The sequence below is a fragment of the Oncorhynchus keta genome, chromosome 10 (assembly GCF_023373465.1).
Source record: "Oncorhynchus keta strain PuntledgeMale-10-30-2019 chromosome 10, Oket_V2, whole genome shotgun sequence".
Taxonomy (NCBI): Eukaryota; Metazoa; Chordata; class Actinopteri; order Salmoniformes; family Salmonidae; genus Oncorhynchus; species Oncorhynchus keta.
In genome coordinates, this window is record NC_068430.1 from 76,913,517 (window position 1) to 76,930,353 (window position 16,837).

A 16,837-nucleotide genomic window follows, 5' to 3' on the forward strand; every position below is an offset into this window, starting at 1 on the left:
ACACACAGACACAGACACAGACACAGACACAGACACAGACACAGACACACAGAGACACACAGAGACACACAGAGACACACAGAGACACACAGAGACACACAGAGACACACAGAGACACACAGAGACACACAGAGACACACAGAGACAGAGACAGAGACAGAGACAGAGACAGAGACAGAGACACAGAGACAGAGACAGAGACAGAGACAGAGACAGAGACAGAGACAGAGACAGAGACAGAGACAGAGACAGAGACAGAGACAGAGACAGAGACAGGAGACAGAGACACAGACACAGACACAGACACAGAGAGAGAGTCGTGTACAGCTAATCTTGTGGGGGACACAATTCAGTCCAATTCTAAATCCAGTGTAACCCTAAACCTAACCCGTATTTACCCTAACCCTTAACGTAATTCTAACACTTATTCTAACCTTAACCCTAAACACCCTAGATTAGCATTTGACCTCGTGGGGACTAACAAAATGTCCCCCAGTTGGTGAAATTGTTGTTTGTTTACTAGTTAAACAGGACCCTGGCTGCTGTTATACAGGTCAGACTGAGGACTCTGGGTCACCTCTATAGCTGTTAGGACAGGGACAGGGACCCGGCTGCTGTTATACAGGTCAGACTGAGGACTCTGGGTCACCTCTCTATAGCTGTTAGGACAGGGACAGGACCCGGCTGCTGTTATACAGGTCAGACTGAGGACTCTGGGTCACCTCTCTATAGCTGTTAGGACAGGGACAGGACCCGGCTGCTGTTATGGGGTTTCGGCCTGGGGTTCGGCCTGGGGTTTCGGCCTGGGGTTTCGGCCTGGGGGCTTCGGCCTGGGGCTTCGGCCTGGGGTTTCGGCCTGGGGTTTCGGCCTGGGGTTTCGGCCTGGGGCTTCGGCCTGGGGCTTCGGCCTGGGGCTTCGGCCTGGGGTTTCGGCCTGGGGTTTCGGCCTGGGGCTTCGGCCTGGGGCTTCGGCCTGGGGCTTCGGCCTGGGGCTTCAATACACATTTTGGAGGGAATAGTCACGATCTCACTCACAGTTAAACATGCAATGTTTATTCACTTTTTCAAGTTAAAAACATATATTGATGGCCTTCATCAGAAATGTATACATTGCAATTAAAATGTTGAAATGACAGCAAGGTCCCTATTAAAATGTGTCTGCTTTTGGTCTCTCCCTCCTCTAGGCGCTGTGCAGTAGGATGTGTGCGGGGTGAATGAGCTGAACGGGGCGGGGGAAACGCCCTCCATGTTTCTTGTCGCCTTGGGAGGGTAGAGGCCGTGAACGCACTCCTGGGGGAGGAGCCCGCTGTGACATCATCGGAGCAGTGGCTACCCAATCCATGCCGCCATGAAGTACAGTGAGAAGAGGTGAGGGCACTGATTGGCAAAAAGGTAATGGTGATGAATGTTGATTGGCTCTTTCATTAGCTAAGGGAGAATGGAGAACACTTATTGGTGGTAGAGTGGTGAGAGGAGATTGCCCGTCCCAAATCTACCCCCTAGCTCCTGTTTTCCCCACAGTGTTTGCAGATGTGAAGGCGCTGGATAGGTCAAACAAGATTCCACTACATTGTTCACAATTCTCTCACTCTTCTTTCTACCCCTCTTCTTCCTCCTCTCTCGCTCTCTTCCTCCTCTCTCGCTCTCTTCCTCCTCTCTCAAGCTCGCTCTCTTCCTCCTCTCTCGCTCGCTCTCTTCCTCCTCTCTCTTTCGCTCTCTTCCTCCTCTCTCGCTTCCTCTCTTCCTCCTCTCTCGCTCGCTCTCTTCCTCCTCTCTCGCTCAGCTCTCTTCCTCCTCTCTCGCTCTCTTCCTCCTCTCTTCCTTCGCTCTCTTCCTCCTCTCGCTGCTCTCTCGCTGCTCTCTTGCTGCTCTCTTGCTGCTCTCTTGCTGCTCTCTTGCTGCTCTCTTGCTGCTCTCTTGCTGCTCTCTTGCTGCTCTCTTGCTGCTCTCTTGCTGCTCTCTTGCTGCTCTCTTGCTGCTCTCTTGCTGCTCTCTTGCTGCTCTCTTGCTGCTCTCTTGCTGCTCTCTTGCTGCTCTCTTGCTGCTCTCTTGCTGCTCTCTTGCTGCTCTCTCTTTCTCTCTCTCTCTCTCTTTCTCTCTTTCCCTCTTTCTCTCTTTCTCTCTTTCCCTCTCTTTCTCTTCCCTCTATCCTCTCTTTCTCTCTCTCTATCCTATCTCTTTTTCTATCTTTCTCTCTCTCTTTCTCTCTCTTTCTCTCTCTTTCTCTCTCTTTCTCTCTCTTTCTCTCTCTTTCTCTCTCTTTCTCTCTCTTTCTCTCTCTTTCTATCTCTTTCTCTATCTTTCTCTATCTTTCTCTCTCTTTCATTTCTCTCTTTCTCTCTCTTTATCTATCTCTTTCTCTATCTTTCTCTCTCTCTTTCTCTTTCTCTTTCTCTCTCTCTTTCTCTCTCTCTTTCTCTCTATATATCTCTATCTCTCTTCTTTCTCTCTCTTTCTATCTCTTTCTCTCTCTCTCTTTCTCTCTCTCTCTTTCTCTCTCTCTCTTTCTCTCTCTCTCTTTCTCTCTCTCTTTCTCTCTCTCTCTTTCTCTCTCTCTCTTTCTCTCTCTCTCTTTCTCTCTCTCTCTTTCTCTCTCTCTCTCTCTCTTTCTCTCTCTAGTTGTGCTGAGGCTGTCCTGGATGCAGACCCAGGTCAGCTACAGGTAGAAGATGCTGTCTATGGAGGAACCCCTACACTGGTGCAAGACTGCAGAGGTAGAGGGGGAACACTGTACAATGACAAGACTGCAGAGGTAGAGGGGAACACTTTACAATGACAAGACTGCAGAGGTGAGGGGAACACTTTACAATGACAAGACTGTAGAGGGGAACAATGACAAGACTGCAGAGGTAGAGGGGAACAATGACAAGACTGCAGAGGTAGAGGGGAACCATGACAAGACTGCAGAGGTAGAGGGGAACCATGACAAGACTGCAGAGGTAGAGGGGGGAACCATGACAAGACTGCAGAGGTAGAGGGGAACCATGACAAGACTGCAGAGGTAGAGGGGAACAATGACAAGACTGCAGAGGTAGGGGAACAATGACAAGACTGCAGAGGTAGAGGGGAACAATGACAAGACTGCAGAGGTAGAGGGGAACAATGACAAGACTGCAGAGGTAGAGGGGAACAATGACAAGACTGCAGAGGTAGAGGGGAACAATGACAAGACTGCAGAGGTAGAGGGGAACAATGACAAGACTGCAGAGGTAGAGGGGAACAATGACAAGACTGCAGAGGTAGAGGGGAACAATGACAAGACTGCAGAGGTAGAGGGGAACAATGACAAGACTGCAGAGGTAGAGGGGAACAATGACAAGACTGCAGAGGTAGAGGGGAACAATGACAAGACTGCAGAGGTAGAGGGGAACAATGACAAGACTGCAGAGGTAGAGGGGAACAATGACAAGACTGCAGAGGTAGAGGGGAACAATGACAAGACTGCAGAGGTAGAGGGGAACAATAACAAGACTGTAGAGGTAGAGGGGAACACTTTACAATGACAAGACTGCAGAGGTAGAGGGGAACAATGACAAGACTGCAGAGGTAGAGGGGAACACTTACAATGACAAGACTGCAGAGGTAGAGGGGAACAATGACAAGACTGCAGAGGTAGAGGGGAACAATGACAAGACTGCAGAGGTAGAGGGGAAAACTTTACAATGACAAGACTGCAGAGGTAGAGGGGAACAATGACAAGACTGCAGAGGTAGAGGGGAACAATGACAAGACTGCAGAGGTAGAGGGAACACTTTACAATTACTCTTATACTTTTTCCCCCAAAATGAGTTGTGATAAATATTTGAAGTGCCCCTCCATGATAATATCGGAGGAACTTTGGATCCGTCCGTTCGTACCTACTAACATGCTGACCAGGGTTTCCATTTACCGACATTTGGCCGATGTAAAACGATAAATAAATGTTTTGCCTGACAAATTGTCTGTCGATAGTTTCATTTGCCTAAGTGCGCAAAAGAAATGCTACAATTTTTAAAATCTTAATTGGTAATTGAAATGCACCTCCCAATCGCCGTTCCAGTGCATAAAGCAACGGTAGGGAGGCGATCAGTGTGTCACCCACCACTTTGCAATGAGTTGGAGGCAGTATGCATTTTGAAAACATATACTTCATTGTTTGAAACCTGAACGTTTTACTTCATATTATGAGGCATGTCCCACCTTGCTTCAAAGTAGCCGAGTCCAAATCCCACCTTACAAACATGGAAGCAGTTATGTTATAAAGTCTTCCCCATTGAGACTGGCGTTTTCTCCTGTTGTATTGGTTTTCAACGTTCTTTCGTTGTCCAGAAGCCAAAGCCACATGAGTCATAGTAGAAACTCTTCCTAGTGTTTTACATGACGTTGTATTGGCTGCTTCATTACAGGAGCAGCACGTTATGTTACGATCAATTACCATCATCTAGATGTGATTTCTGTGACTCTGAGCACTGTGGGTGGACGTCCTACTGGGTCTCTTTCCTAACGGAAACCCTGGTACGTACGTTAGTCACACGTCATCTCAGTCACCACTCGCCTGATTTATTTGACATTTTTTACGAAACTCTGGTGAATGATGCGTCTTGCCATGGAGATCTGGCATTTGCGAAACGACACTGATTGGCCCGAAGGGGGCGATATAGTAATCAGCTGAACTGAGAAAGTTTGAAGGAGCATTTCTCCTGTCCCGTTGAGCTCCAGTCCTGACACTTTGTACTGTATATGCTTCTCCTCATGAGAAACAGGACACTGGGGTGAATGCATCTCACTGTGGAGATCCAACGTTTGCCAAAACTACACTGAGTGGGCCAAGGGGGCGCTGTATCATTCTGTGGGGGACAACATGTTGCTAGTTAAACGTACTGAAACCTGAACTACCTACTTGTTTCTATGTATCAAGTTATGGTCAAACAGATATTATTTAAAGTCTGTGTTAAACATGGCTATCATGCTTCCCCTCCCTCCCCCTCTATTTCTCCCCCCTTTCTCTACCTATTCCCCTCCCTCCCCCTCTATTTCTCCCCCTTTCTCTACCTATTCCCCTCCCCTCCCCTCTATTTCTCCCCCTTTTCTACCTATTCCCCTCCCTCCCCCTCTACTTCTCCCCCCTTCTCTACCTATTCCCTCCCTCCCCTCTACTTCTCCCCCTTTCTCTACCTATTCCCCTCCCTCCCCTCTATTTCTCCCCCTTTCTCTACCTATTCCCCTCCCTCCCCCTCTATTTCTCCCCCTTTCTCTACCTATTCCCTCCCTCCCTCTCTTTCTCCCCTTTCTCTACCTATTCCCTCCCTCCCCTCTATTTCTCCCCCTTTCTCTACCTATTCCCCTCCCTCCTCTACTTCTCCCCCTTTCTCTACCTATTCCCCTCCTCCCTCTACTTCTCCCAACTTTCTCTACCTATTCCCCTCCCTCCCCTCTCTTCTCCCCCTTTCTCTACCTATTCCCCTCCCTCCCCTCTACTTCTCCCCTTTCTCTACCTATTCCCTCCCTCCCCTCTACTTCTCCCCCTTTCTCTACCTATTCCCCTCCTCCCCTCTACTTCTCCCCCTTTCTCTACCTATTCCCCTCCCTCCCCCTCTACTTCTCCCCCTTTCTCTACCTATTCCCCTCCTCTCTACTTCTCCCCCCTTTCTCTACCTATTCCCCTCCCTCCCCTCTATTTCTCCCCCTTTCTCTACCTATTCCCTCCCTCCCCCTCTACTTCTCCCCCTTTCTCTACCTATTCCCCTCCCCCTCTCACTTCTCCCCTCTTTCTCTACCTATTCCCCTCCCTCCCCTCTACTTCTCCCCCTTGCTCTACCTATTCCCCTCTCTCTCCTCCCCCTTTCTCTACCTATTCCCTCCCTCCCCCTTTCTCTACCTATTCCCCTCCCCCTCTCTACTTCTCCCCTCTTTCTCTACCTATTCCTCTCTACTCCTCCCCCCTTTCTCTACCTATTCGCTTCCCTCCCCCTTTCTCTACCTATTCCCCTCCCTCCCCCTTTCTCTACCTATTCCCCTCCCCCTCTCTACTTCTCCCCTCTTTCTCTACCTATTCCCCTCTCTACTCCTCCCCCTTTCTCTACCTATTCCCCTCCCTCCCCTCTATTTCTCCCCCTTTCTCTACCTATTCCCCTCCCTCCCCCTCTACTTCTCCCCCTTTCTCTACCTATTCCCTCCCTCCCCTCTACTTCTCCCCCTTTCTCTACCTATTCCCCTCCCTCCCCCTCTACTTCTCCCCCTTTCTCTACCTATTCCCCTCCCTCCCCTCTACTTCTCCCCCTTTTCTACCTATTCCCCTCCCTCCTCTACTTCTCCCCCTTTCTCTACCTATTCCCCTCCCTCCCCTCTACTTCTCCCCCTTTCTCTACCTATTCCCTCCCTCCCCTCTACTTCTCCCCCTTTCTCTACCTATTCCCCTCCCCCCTCTCTATTTCTCCCCCTTTCTCTACCTATTCCCCTCCCTCCCCCTCTACTTCTCCCCCTTTCTCTACCTATTCCCCTCCCCCCTCTCTACTTCTCCCTCTTTCTCTACCTATTCCCCTCCCTCCCCTCTACTTCTCCCCCTTGCTCTACCTATTCCCCTCTCTACTCCTCCCCCTTTCTCTACCTATTCCCCTCCCTCCCCCCTTTCTCTACCTATTCCCCTCCCCCTCTCTACTTCTCCCCTCTTTCTCTACCTATTCCCTCTCTACTCCTCCCCCTTTCTCTACCTATTCCTTCCCTCCCCCTTTCTCTACCTATTCCCCTCCCTCCCCCCCTTTCTCTACCTATTCCCCTCCCCCTCTCTACTTCTCCCCTCTTTCTCTACCTATTCCCTCTCTACTCCTCCCCCTTTCTCTACCCATTCCCCTCCCTCCCCTCTACTTCTCCCCCTTTCTCTACCCATTCCCCTCCCTCCCCTCTACTTCTCCCCCTTTTCTACCCATTCCCTCCCTCCCCCTCTACTTCTCCCCCTTGCTCTACCTATTCCCCTCTACTCCTCCCCCTTTCTCTACCTATTCCCCTCTCTACTCCTCCCCCTTTCTCTACCTATTCCCTTCCTCCCCCTTTCTCTACCTATTCCCTCCCCCCTCTCTACTTCTCCTCTTGCTCTACCTATTCCCTCTCTACTCCTCCCCCTTTCTCTACCTATTCCCCTCCCTCCCCCCTTTCTCTACCTATTCCCCTCCCCCTCTCTACTTCTCCCCTCCCTCCCCTTTCTCTACCTATTCCCCTCCCCCCTCTCTACTTCTCCCCTCTTTCTCTACCTATTCCCCTCTCTACTCCTCCCCTTTCTCTACCTATTCCCTTCCCTCCCCCTTTCTCTACCTATTCCCTTCCCTCCCCCCTTTCTCTACCTATTCCCCTCTACTCCCCCCCACTTTCTCTACGTATTCACCTCCCTCCCCCCTTTCTCTACCTATTCCCCCTCCCCCCTTTCTCTACCTATTCCCTTCCCTCCCCCCTTTCTCTACCTATTCCCTCCCCTCCCCCCTTTCTCTACCTATTCCCTTCCCTCCCCCCTTTCTCTACGTATTCACCTCCCTTCCCCCTTTCTCTACCTATTCCCCTCCCTCCCCCCTTTCTCTACCTATTCCCTTCCCTCCCCCCTTTCTCTACCTATTCCCTTCCCTCCCCCCTTTCTCTACGTATTCACCTCCCTCCCCCCTTTCTCTACGTATTCACCTCCCTCCCCCTTTCTCTACGTATTCCCCTCCCTCCCCCTACTTCTCCCCCTTTCTCTACCTATTCCCCTCCTCCCCCTACTTCTCCCCCCTTTCTCTACCCATTCCCTCCCTCCCCTCTACTTCTCCCCCTTTCTCTACCCATTCCCCTCCCTCCTCCTTCTCCCCTCTTTCTCTACCTATTCCCTCCCTCCCCCTCTACTTCTCCCCCTTTTCTACCCATTCCCTCCCTCCTCTACTTCTCCCCCCTTTCTGTACCTATTCCCCTCCCTCCCCTCTACTTCTCCCCCTTTCTCTACCCATTTCCCTCACTCCCCCTTTCTCTACCCATTCCCCTCCCTCCTCTACTTCTCCCCCTTTCTGTACCTATTCCCCTCCCTCCCCCCTCTACTTCTCCCCCTTTCTCTACCCATTTCCCTCTCTCCCCCTTTCTCTACCCATTCCCCTCCCTCCTCTAGATGTGTCGTACGCTGCTGGAACGAGGTTGCTTGGTAAACTACCTCAGTAAGACCGGGAGAGTGCACTGCACGTCCTGACCAAGAGGGGCGCTTCGATGCTTCCATGGTGCTGCTCACACACGGGGGAACCCAACCTCAAGGGTCAGGATGGGAACACAGCCCTGCATCTGGCTATGAAGGTATGTGGTGTGTGTGTGTGTGTGTCAAATAGGGGAAACAAGGCCCTGGCTATGAAGGTAGGGAGGGTGTGTGTGTCACACACATAGAGGAAACACGGCTCTGGCTATGAAGGTAGGGGGTGTGTGTGTGGTGTGTGTGTCACACACAGAGAGGAAACACTGCTCTGGCTATGAAGGTAGGGAGGGGGTGTGTGTGGTGTGTGTGTGTGTGTGTGTCACACACAGAGAGGAAACACTGCTCTGGCTATGAAGGTAGGGGGTGTGTGTGTGTGTGTGTGTGTGACACACAGAGAGGAAACAGTACTCTGGCTATGAAGGTAAGGAGGGTGTGTGTGTGTGTGTGTGTGTGTGTGTGTGTGTGTGTCACACACAGAGAGGAAACACTGCTCTGGCTATGAAGGTAGGGAGGGGGTGTGTGTGTGTCACACACAGAGAGGAAACAGTACTCTGGCTATGAAGGTAGGGAGGGGGTGTGTGTGTGTGTCACACACAGAGGAAACACGGCCCTGCCTCTGCCTATGGGAGGATGTGTTTGTTGCACTCAGTGGGAGTTTAATGCTTCGGTAACCTTCCTCTTTATCTCAAACATATGAATCCTCTCAACAATATGACAAATGATTAGGGGTCTAGGGTTAGACGGGAATGATTAGGGGTCTAGGGTTAGACGGGAATGATTAGGGGTCTAGGGTTAGACGGGAATGATTAGGGGTCTAGGGTTAGACGGGAATGATTAGGGGTCTAGGGTTAGACGGGAATGATTAGGGGTCTAGGGTTAGACGGGAATGATTAGGGTCTAGGGTTAGACGGGAATGATTAGGGGTCTAGGGTTAGACGGGAATGATTAGGGGTCTAGGGTTAGACGGGAATGATTAGGGGTCTAGGGTTAGACGGGAATGATTAGGGTCTAGGGTTAGACGGGAATGATTAGGGGTCTAGGGTTAGACGGGAATGATTAGGGTCTAGGGTTAGACGGGAATGATTAGGGGTCTAGGGTTAGACGGGAATGATTAGGGGTCTAGGGTTAGACGGGAATGATTAGGGGTCTAGGGTTAGACGGGAATGATTAGGGGTCTAGGGTTAGACGGGAATGATTAGGGGTCTAGGGTTAGACGGGAATGATTAGGGGTCTAGGGTTAGACGGGAATGATTAGGGGTCTAGGGTTAGACGGGAATGATTAGGGGTCTAGGGTTAGACGGGAATGATTAGGGGTCTAGGGTTAGACGGGAATGATTAGGGGTCTAGGGTTAGATGGGAATGATTAGGGGTACGGTCTAGGGTTAGATGGGAATGATTAGGGGTCTAGGGTTAGACGGGAATGATTAGGGGTCTAGGGTTAGACGGGAATGATTAGGGGTACGGTCTAGGGTTAGACGGAATGATTAGGGGTCTAGGGTTAGACGGGAATGTTTAGGGGTACGGTCTAGGGTTAGACGGGAATGTTTAGGGGTACGGTCTAGGGTTAGACGGGAATGTTTAGGGGTACGGTCTAGGGTTAGACGGGAATGATTAGGGGTCTAGGGTTAGACGGGAATGATTAGGGGTCTAGGGTTAGACGGCAATGTTTAGGGGTACGGTCTAGGGTTAGACGGGAATGTTTAGGGGTACGGTCTAGGGTTAGATGGGAATGTTTAGGGGTACGGTCTAGGGTTAGACGGGAATGATTAGGGGTCTAGGGTTAGACGGGAATGATTAGGGGTCTAGGGTTAGACGGGAATGATTAGGGGTCTAGGGTTAGACGGGAATGATTAGGGGTCTAGGGTTAGACGGGAATGATTAGGGGTCTAGGGTTAGACGGGAATGAGTAGGGGTACGGTCTAGGGTTAGACGGGAATGAGTAGGGGTACGGTCTAGGGTTAGACGGGAATGATTAGGGGTACGGTCTAGGGTTAGACGGGAATGAGTAGGGGTAGGGTCTAGGGTTAGACGGGAATGAGTAGGGGTACGGTCTAGGGGTACGGTCTAGGGTTAGACGGGAATGAATAGCGGTACGTCTAGGGTTAGACGGGAATGATTAGGGGTACGGTCTAGGGTTAGACGGGAATGATTAGGGGTACGGTCTAGGGTTAGACGGGAATGAGTAGGGGTACGGTCTAGGGTTAGACGGGAATGAATAGGGGTACGGTCTAGGGTTAGACGGGAATGAGTAGGGGTACGGTCTAGGGTTAGACGGGAATGAGTAGGGGTACGGTCTAGGGTTAGACGGGAATGATTAGGGGTACGGTCTAGGGTTAGACGGGAATGAGTAGGGGTACGGTCTAGGGTTAGACGGGAATGATTAGGGGTACGGTCTAGGGTTAGACGGGAATGATTAGGGGTACGGTCTAGGGTTAGACGGGAATGAGTAGGGGTACGGTCTAGGGTTAGACGGGAATGATTAGGGGTACGGTCTAGGGTTAGACGGGAATGATTAGGGGTACGGTCTAGGGGTACGGTCTAGGGTTAGAATTTGGACACTACATAGTCCCTTTCCGTTCATGACCCCTTGTTTTTCTCTCTGACCCCTCCTTCCCCTTTACTCTCTGACCCCTGCTGTTTCGCTACTTACAGATGGACCACATGGAACTGATCAAGGCTCTGATCGTGTTTGAGCCGACGTGGAGATACACAATGACCTGGGAGAGACTCCCGGATTGATAGCAGCACGCACAAGTAAAGGTGAGAGGGAAGAAAGAGAGGAGGGAGGGAAAAGGAGGATGGGGGAGAGGGTGAGACACCCGGACTCAAAGCATCACGCACTAGTAAAGGTGAGAGGGATTGGGGGGAGGGGTCGACAGGGAAGGGAATAGAGTAGGTGGATGGAGGGATAAAGTGAGCAAAGGGAAGGAAGGAAGGAATGAATGGGTGGATGGATTCATGAGAAAAGTAGAGGAGAGTTACAGTGCCTTGCGAAAGTATTCGGCCCCCTTGAACTTTGCGACCTTTTGCCACATTTCAGGCTTCAAACATAAAGATATAACTGTATTTTTTTGTGAAGAATCAACAACAAATGGGATACAATCATGTAGTGGAACGACATTTATTGGATATTTCAAACTTTTTTAACAAATCAAAAACTGAAAAATTGGGCGTGCAAAATTATTCAGCCCCCTTAAGTTAATACTTTGTAGCGCCACCTTTTGCTGCGATTACAGCTGTAAGTCGCTTGGGGTATGTCTCTATCAGTTTTGCACATCGAGAGACTGAAATTTTTCCCATTCCTCCTTGCAAAACAGCTCGAGCTCAGTGAGGTTAGATGGAGAGCATTTGTGAACAGCAGTTTTCAGTTCTTTCCACAGATTCTCGATTGGATTCAGGTCTGACTTTGACTTGGCCAGTCTAACACCTGGATATGTTTATTTTTGAACCATTCCATTGTAGATTTTGCTTTATGTTTTGGATCATTGTCTTGTTGGAAGACAAATCTCCGTCCCAGTCTCAGGTCTTTTGCAGACTCCATCAGGTATTCTTCCAGAATGGTCCTGTATTTGGCTCCATCCATCTTCCCATCAATTTTAACCATCTTCCCTGTCCCTGCTGAAGAAAAGCAGGCCCAAACCATGATGCTGCCACCACCATGTTTGACAGTGGGGATGGTGTGTTCAGGGTGATGAGCTGCGTTGCTTTTACGCCAAACATAACGTTTTGCATTGTTGCCAAAAAGTTCAATTTTGGTTTCATCTGACCAGAGCACCTTCTTCCACATGTTTGGTGTGTCTCCCAGGTGGCTTGTGGCAAACTTTAAACAACACTTTTTATGGATATCTTTAAGAAATTGCATTCTTCTTGCCACTCTTCCATAAAGGCCAGATTTGTGCAATATACGACTGATTGTTGTCCTATGGACAGAGTCTCCCACCTCAGCTGTAGATCTCTGCAGTTCATCCAGAGTGATCATGGGCCTCTTGGCTGCATCTCTGATCAGTCTTCTCCTTGTATGAGCTGAAAGTTTAGAGGGACGGCCAGGTCTTGGTAGATTTGCAGTGGTCTGATACTCCTTCCATTTCAATATTATCGCTTGCACAGTGCTCCTTGGGATGTTTAAAGTTTGGGAAATCTTTTTGTATCCAAATCCGGCTTTAAACTTCGTCACAACAGTATCTAGGACCTGCCTGATGTGTTCCTTGTTCTTCATGATGCTCTCTGCGCTTTTAACGGACCTCTGAGACTATCACAGTGCAGGTGCATTTATACGGAGACTTGATTACACACAGGTGGATTGTATTTATCATCATTAGTCATTTAGGTCAACATTGGATCATTCAGAGATCCTCACTGAACCTCTGAGAGAGTTTGCTGCACTGAAAGTAAAGGGGCTGAATAATTTTGCACGCCCAATTTTTCAGTTTTTGATTTGTTAAAAAAGTTTGAAATATCCAATAAATGTTGTTCCACTTCATGATTGTGTCCCACTTGTTGTTGATTCTTCACAAAAAAATACAGTTTTATATCTTTGTTTGAAGCCTGAAATGTGGCAAAAGGTCGCAAAGTTCAAGGGGGCCGAATACTTTCGCAAGGCACTGTAGTTCCTTGCTGCCTTTATAAAGCGGTGACGTCACAAGCCAGCAGATGAATGAATCCTAACACAACAACAATCTCACGTTGATGTGGATATTAATGAATTCATAAGCATGTGTTATTGTGGATGATATAGCATGTATATGTTAAGGCTGTGTGAACATTAATAACATTAACTACAGTGTATTGTATTCATGGATCACGTGAACTCTGCTCATTGCCTCGATTACATTGATTAATCAGCTGTTTGAAATGTGCTGAAATGATCATAGGCCTTTGGCTCGAGGGTCACATTGCGGGGGACTTTCTGGGGATGACTATTTCCTGGGTTTTTTCCACCAACACTTGATTTGTCATCCACTGTCACTCAGGAAGCCAGCAGCCTGACACGGGTTGCTAGCTAAGCTAACGTTTGTAAAGCTAGCGAGGTAGCTGAACATTATAGCTGAAAAAGCTTAGCTTGCTACCAAAGAGCTTGCTAAGACTATGTATATACAATCAAAGAAAAAATCTAATGTTATTTCAGAACATTATCAGTGGTTTATAGCATTAATATAGCTAATGAAAGCTAATCAGTGCTGGATGCTTTCACGTTTAGCCTGTGTGGGTTTGTTGCTCTTAGCACACCGACAATCAGTAGCATTACTGCAGTAGTGAGACATGAGACAAATTACCAACATGGTTGGATCCTTCATTTATATTTACATTACACAATAACCGTTCATGAGAACAGTCCGCCCTCGAATGCTAGCTGACGTTAGCTTGCAAGTCAGAAACAAGCTAACTAACGTGAGCAAGCAGGGATTTTAGCAAGCAGGTCGTAATGAAAGCTAACTACGTCCTATCAAACCCGTCGCCTGGTGTTAATTTCTGTATTTTTGAAGTTATTGTCCATGTCAATCAACCCCTCTGTTGTGGTTTCCATGGTTATACATTTATATAGTTGTTATTGATTGATAATGTCTCAATACAAAAGAATACATGTTACATATGTCTTTCTATGGAAACTATGCGTGTTGTTCAAATCTGCATGTGTGATTGTTTGTGTGTCAGTGTGAATGTCTGTATGATCTGTTTGACCACTCCTCTGTCTCTCCAACTCTCTCTCTCTGTAACTGACTGTTTGTGAAATTGAACATTTTGCTCTCTTCTTCCCACTCTCCCCTACTCTTTCACTCTCTCATTCTCTCTCTCTCTCTCTCTCTCTCTCTCTCTCTCAACCTCCACCTATCTACCTCTTTCTCTCACTCTCCATCCCTTCACCCCCCCCCCTCTTTCCCCTCTCCTCTTTCCCCTCTCCTCTTTCCCCTCTCCTCTTTCCCCTCTCCTCTTTCCCCTCTCCTCTCTCTCCTCTCTCCTCTCTCCTCTCTCCTCTCTCCTCTCTCTCTCTCTCTCTTCTCTCCTCTCTCTTCTCTCTTCTCTCTTCTCTCTTCTCTCTCCTCTCTCCTCTCTCCTCTCTCCTCTCTCTTCTCTCCTCTCTCCTCTCTCCTCTCTCCTCTCTCCTCTCTCCTCTCTCCTCTCTCCTCTCTCTTCTCTCTTCTCTCCTCTCTCCTCTCTCTCCTCTCTCTAAATCTCTCCTCTCTCTCCCTCTCCTCTCCTCTCTTCTCTCCTCTCCTAAATCTCCTCTCTTCTCTCCTCTAATAATCTGTCCTCTAAATATGTAATATGTCTAATCCTCTTCTAATGTAAATATCTTCTAAATAATAATCTCCTAATCTTCTCTTATCCTCTAAATCTTTATATGTAAATATCTTCTAATAATAAATCTTTTCTAATCTCTTCTATCCTCTAATAAATCTTCTCTCCTAATAAATATCATCTAAATAATAAATATATAAATATCTCTCTTCTTCTAAATATGTTTTTATTAAATCTCCTCTCTCCTCTCCTCTCTTCTCTCCTCTCCTCTCTTCTCTCCTCTCTTCTCTCCTCTCCTCTCTTCTCTCCTCTCTTCTCTCCTCTCTTCTCTTCTCTCCTCTCTTCTCTCCTCTCTTCTCTCCTCTCTTCTCTCCTCTCTTCTCTCCTCTCTTCTCTCCTCTCTTCTCTCCTCTCTTCTCTCCTCTCCTCTCTTCTCCTCTCTCCTCTCCTCTCTCTCCTCTCTCCTCTCTTCTCTCTCTCCTCTCTTCTCTCTCCTCTCTGTTCTCTCTCCTCTCTCTCCTCTCCTCCTCTCTCTCCTCTCTCTCCTCTCTCTCCTCTCTCTCCTCTCTCTCCTCCTCCTCTCTTCTCTCCTCTCTTCTCTCCTCTCTTCTCTCCTCTCTTCTCTCCTCTCTTCTCTCCTCTCTTCTCTCTCTTCTTCTCTCCTCTAATCTCTCTCTCCTCTAAATCTCCCTCTCCTCTCCTCTCTCCTCTCTTCTCTCTCCTCTCTTCTCTCTCCTCTCCTCTCTCTCCTCTCTCTCCTCTCTCTCCTCTCTCTCCTCTCTCTCCTCTCCTCTCTCTCTCTCCTCTCCCTCTCCCTCTCTCTAATCTCTCCTCTCTTCTCTCCTCTCTTCTCTCCTCTCTTTCTCTTCTCTCTCTTCTCTTCCTCTCTTCTAAATAATAAATCTCTCCTCTCCTCTCTTCTCTCTTCTCTCTCCTCTCCTCTCTCCCTCTCTTCCTCCTCTCTTCTCTCTCTAAATCTCTCTCCTCTCTTCTCCTCTCTTCTCCTCTCTCTCCTCTCTTCTCTCCTCTCTTCTTCTCTCTTCTCTCCTCTCTTCTCTCCTCTCTTCTCTCTTCTCTCCTCTCCTCTCTTCTCTCCTCTCTTCTCTCTCTCTCTTCTCTCCTCTCTTCTCTTCTCTCTTCTCTCTCTCCTCCTCTCTTCTCTCCTCTCTCCTCTCTCTCTCCTCCTCCTCTCTCCTCTCCTCTCTCTTCTCTTCTCTCCTCAATCTCTCCTCTTCTCTCCTCTCTCTCTCTCTGTTCTCCTCTTCTCCTCTCTTCCCTCTCTTCCTCTCTCCTCTCTTCTCTCCTCTCTTCTCTCTCTCTCTTCTCTCCTCTCTTCTCTCCTCTCTTCTCTCCTCTCTTCTCTCTTCTCCTCTCTTCTCTCCTCTCTTCTCTCCTCTCTTCTCTCTTCTCTCTCTCTTCTCTAAATCTCTTCTCTCCTCTCTCTCTCTTCTCTCCTCTCTCTCCTCTCTCTCCCTCTCCTCTCTCCTCCTCTCCTCTCTCTCCTCTCCTCTCTCCTCTCTTCTCTCCTCTCTTCTCTTCTTCCTCTAAATATCTCTTCTCTCCTCTCTTCTCTCCTCTCCTTTCTCTTCTCTCCTCTCTCTCCTCTCTCTCCTCTCTTAATCTCTTCTCTAAATCCTCTCTCTCTCTCTCTCTCTTCTCTCTTCTCTCTCTCTCTTCTCTCTTCTCTTCTCTCCTCTCTTCTCTCCTCTCTCTTCTCTTCTCTCCTCTCCTCTCTCTCTTCTCTCTCTCTCTCTCTTCTCTCCTCTCTTCTCTCTTCTCTCTTCTCTCTCCTCTCTTCTCTCTTCTCTCCTCCTCTCTCTTCTCTCTTCTCTTCTCTCTTCTCTCTTCTTCTTCCCTCTTCTCTCTTCTCTCTTCTCTCTCCTATCTCTTCTCCTCTCCTCTTCTCTCTTCTCTTCTCTCTTCCTCTCCTCTCTTCTCTCCTCTCTTCTCTCTTCTCTCTTCTCTCTTCTCTCTTCTCTCTTCTCTCTTCTCTCTCTTCTCTCTTCTCTCTCTTCTCTCCTCTCTTCTCTCTTCTCTCTTCTCTCTCCTCTCTCCTCTCTCCTCTCTCCTCTCTTCTCTCTCCTCTCTTCTCTCTTCTCTCTCCTCTCTCCTCTCTCCTCTCTTCTCTCTCCTCTCTCCTCTCTTCTCTTCTCTCTCTCTCCTTCCTGCCTGTCATTGTGTGTGCATGTCTCTAACCCTGTGGCTTGGTGTGTTGATTGACTGAAGGCGCCAACAGAAAGGTGCTACTGGACATGCTGTGTAGTGTAGGGGTACAGCGGTGCGCCCCACCCTCCTCCCCCCTCAACTCCCATCCTCCCCCCAAGAAGGTTGCTTCGTCACCAGGCATAGGTAAAGCCCCCCCCATCCTCAATCCCCAAATGTCTCTCTGACCCTTCTCTCCTAGGGACATATGTATCAAGCATT

At 48.8% G+C, this 16,837-nt stretch overlaps 2 long non-coding RNA genes across 2 annotated transcripts; both read left to right on the forward strand.

Moving 5' to 3' along the window:
* The first annotated feature begins 1,314 nt into the window (after positions 1 to 1,314).
* On the forward strand, positions 1,315 to 8,158 carry LOC127932404 (uncharacterized). The gene is made up of 3 exons (XR_008145147.1): positions 1,315 to 1,368; positions 2,620 to 2,714; positions 8,102 to 8,158. It is a non-coding gene; the product is annotated as an uncharacterized LOC127932404 (long non-coding RNA).
* Positions 8,159 to 8,193: 35 nt separating this feature from the next.
* On the forward strand, positions 8,194 to 16,763 carry LOC127932701 (uncharacterized). Its single transcript, XR_008146373.1, has 3 exons — positions 8,194 to 8,280; positions 10,829 to 10,936; positions 16,640 to 16,763. It is a non-coding gene; the product is annotated as an uncharacterized LOC127932701 (long non-coding RNA).
* Positions 16,764 to 16,837: the final 74 nt, after the last annotated feature.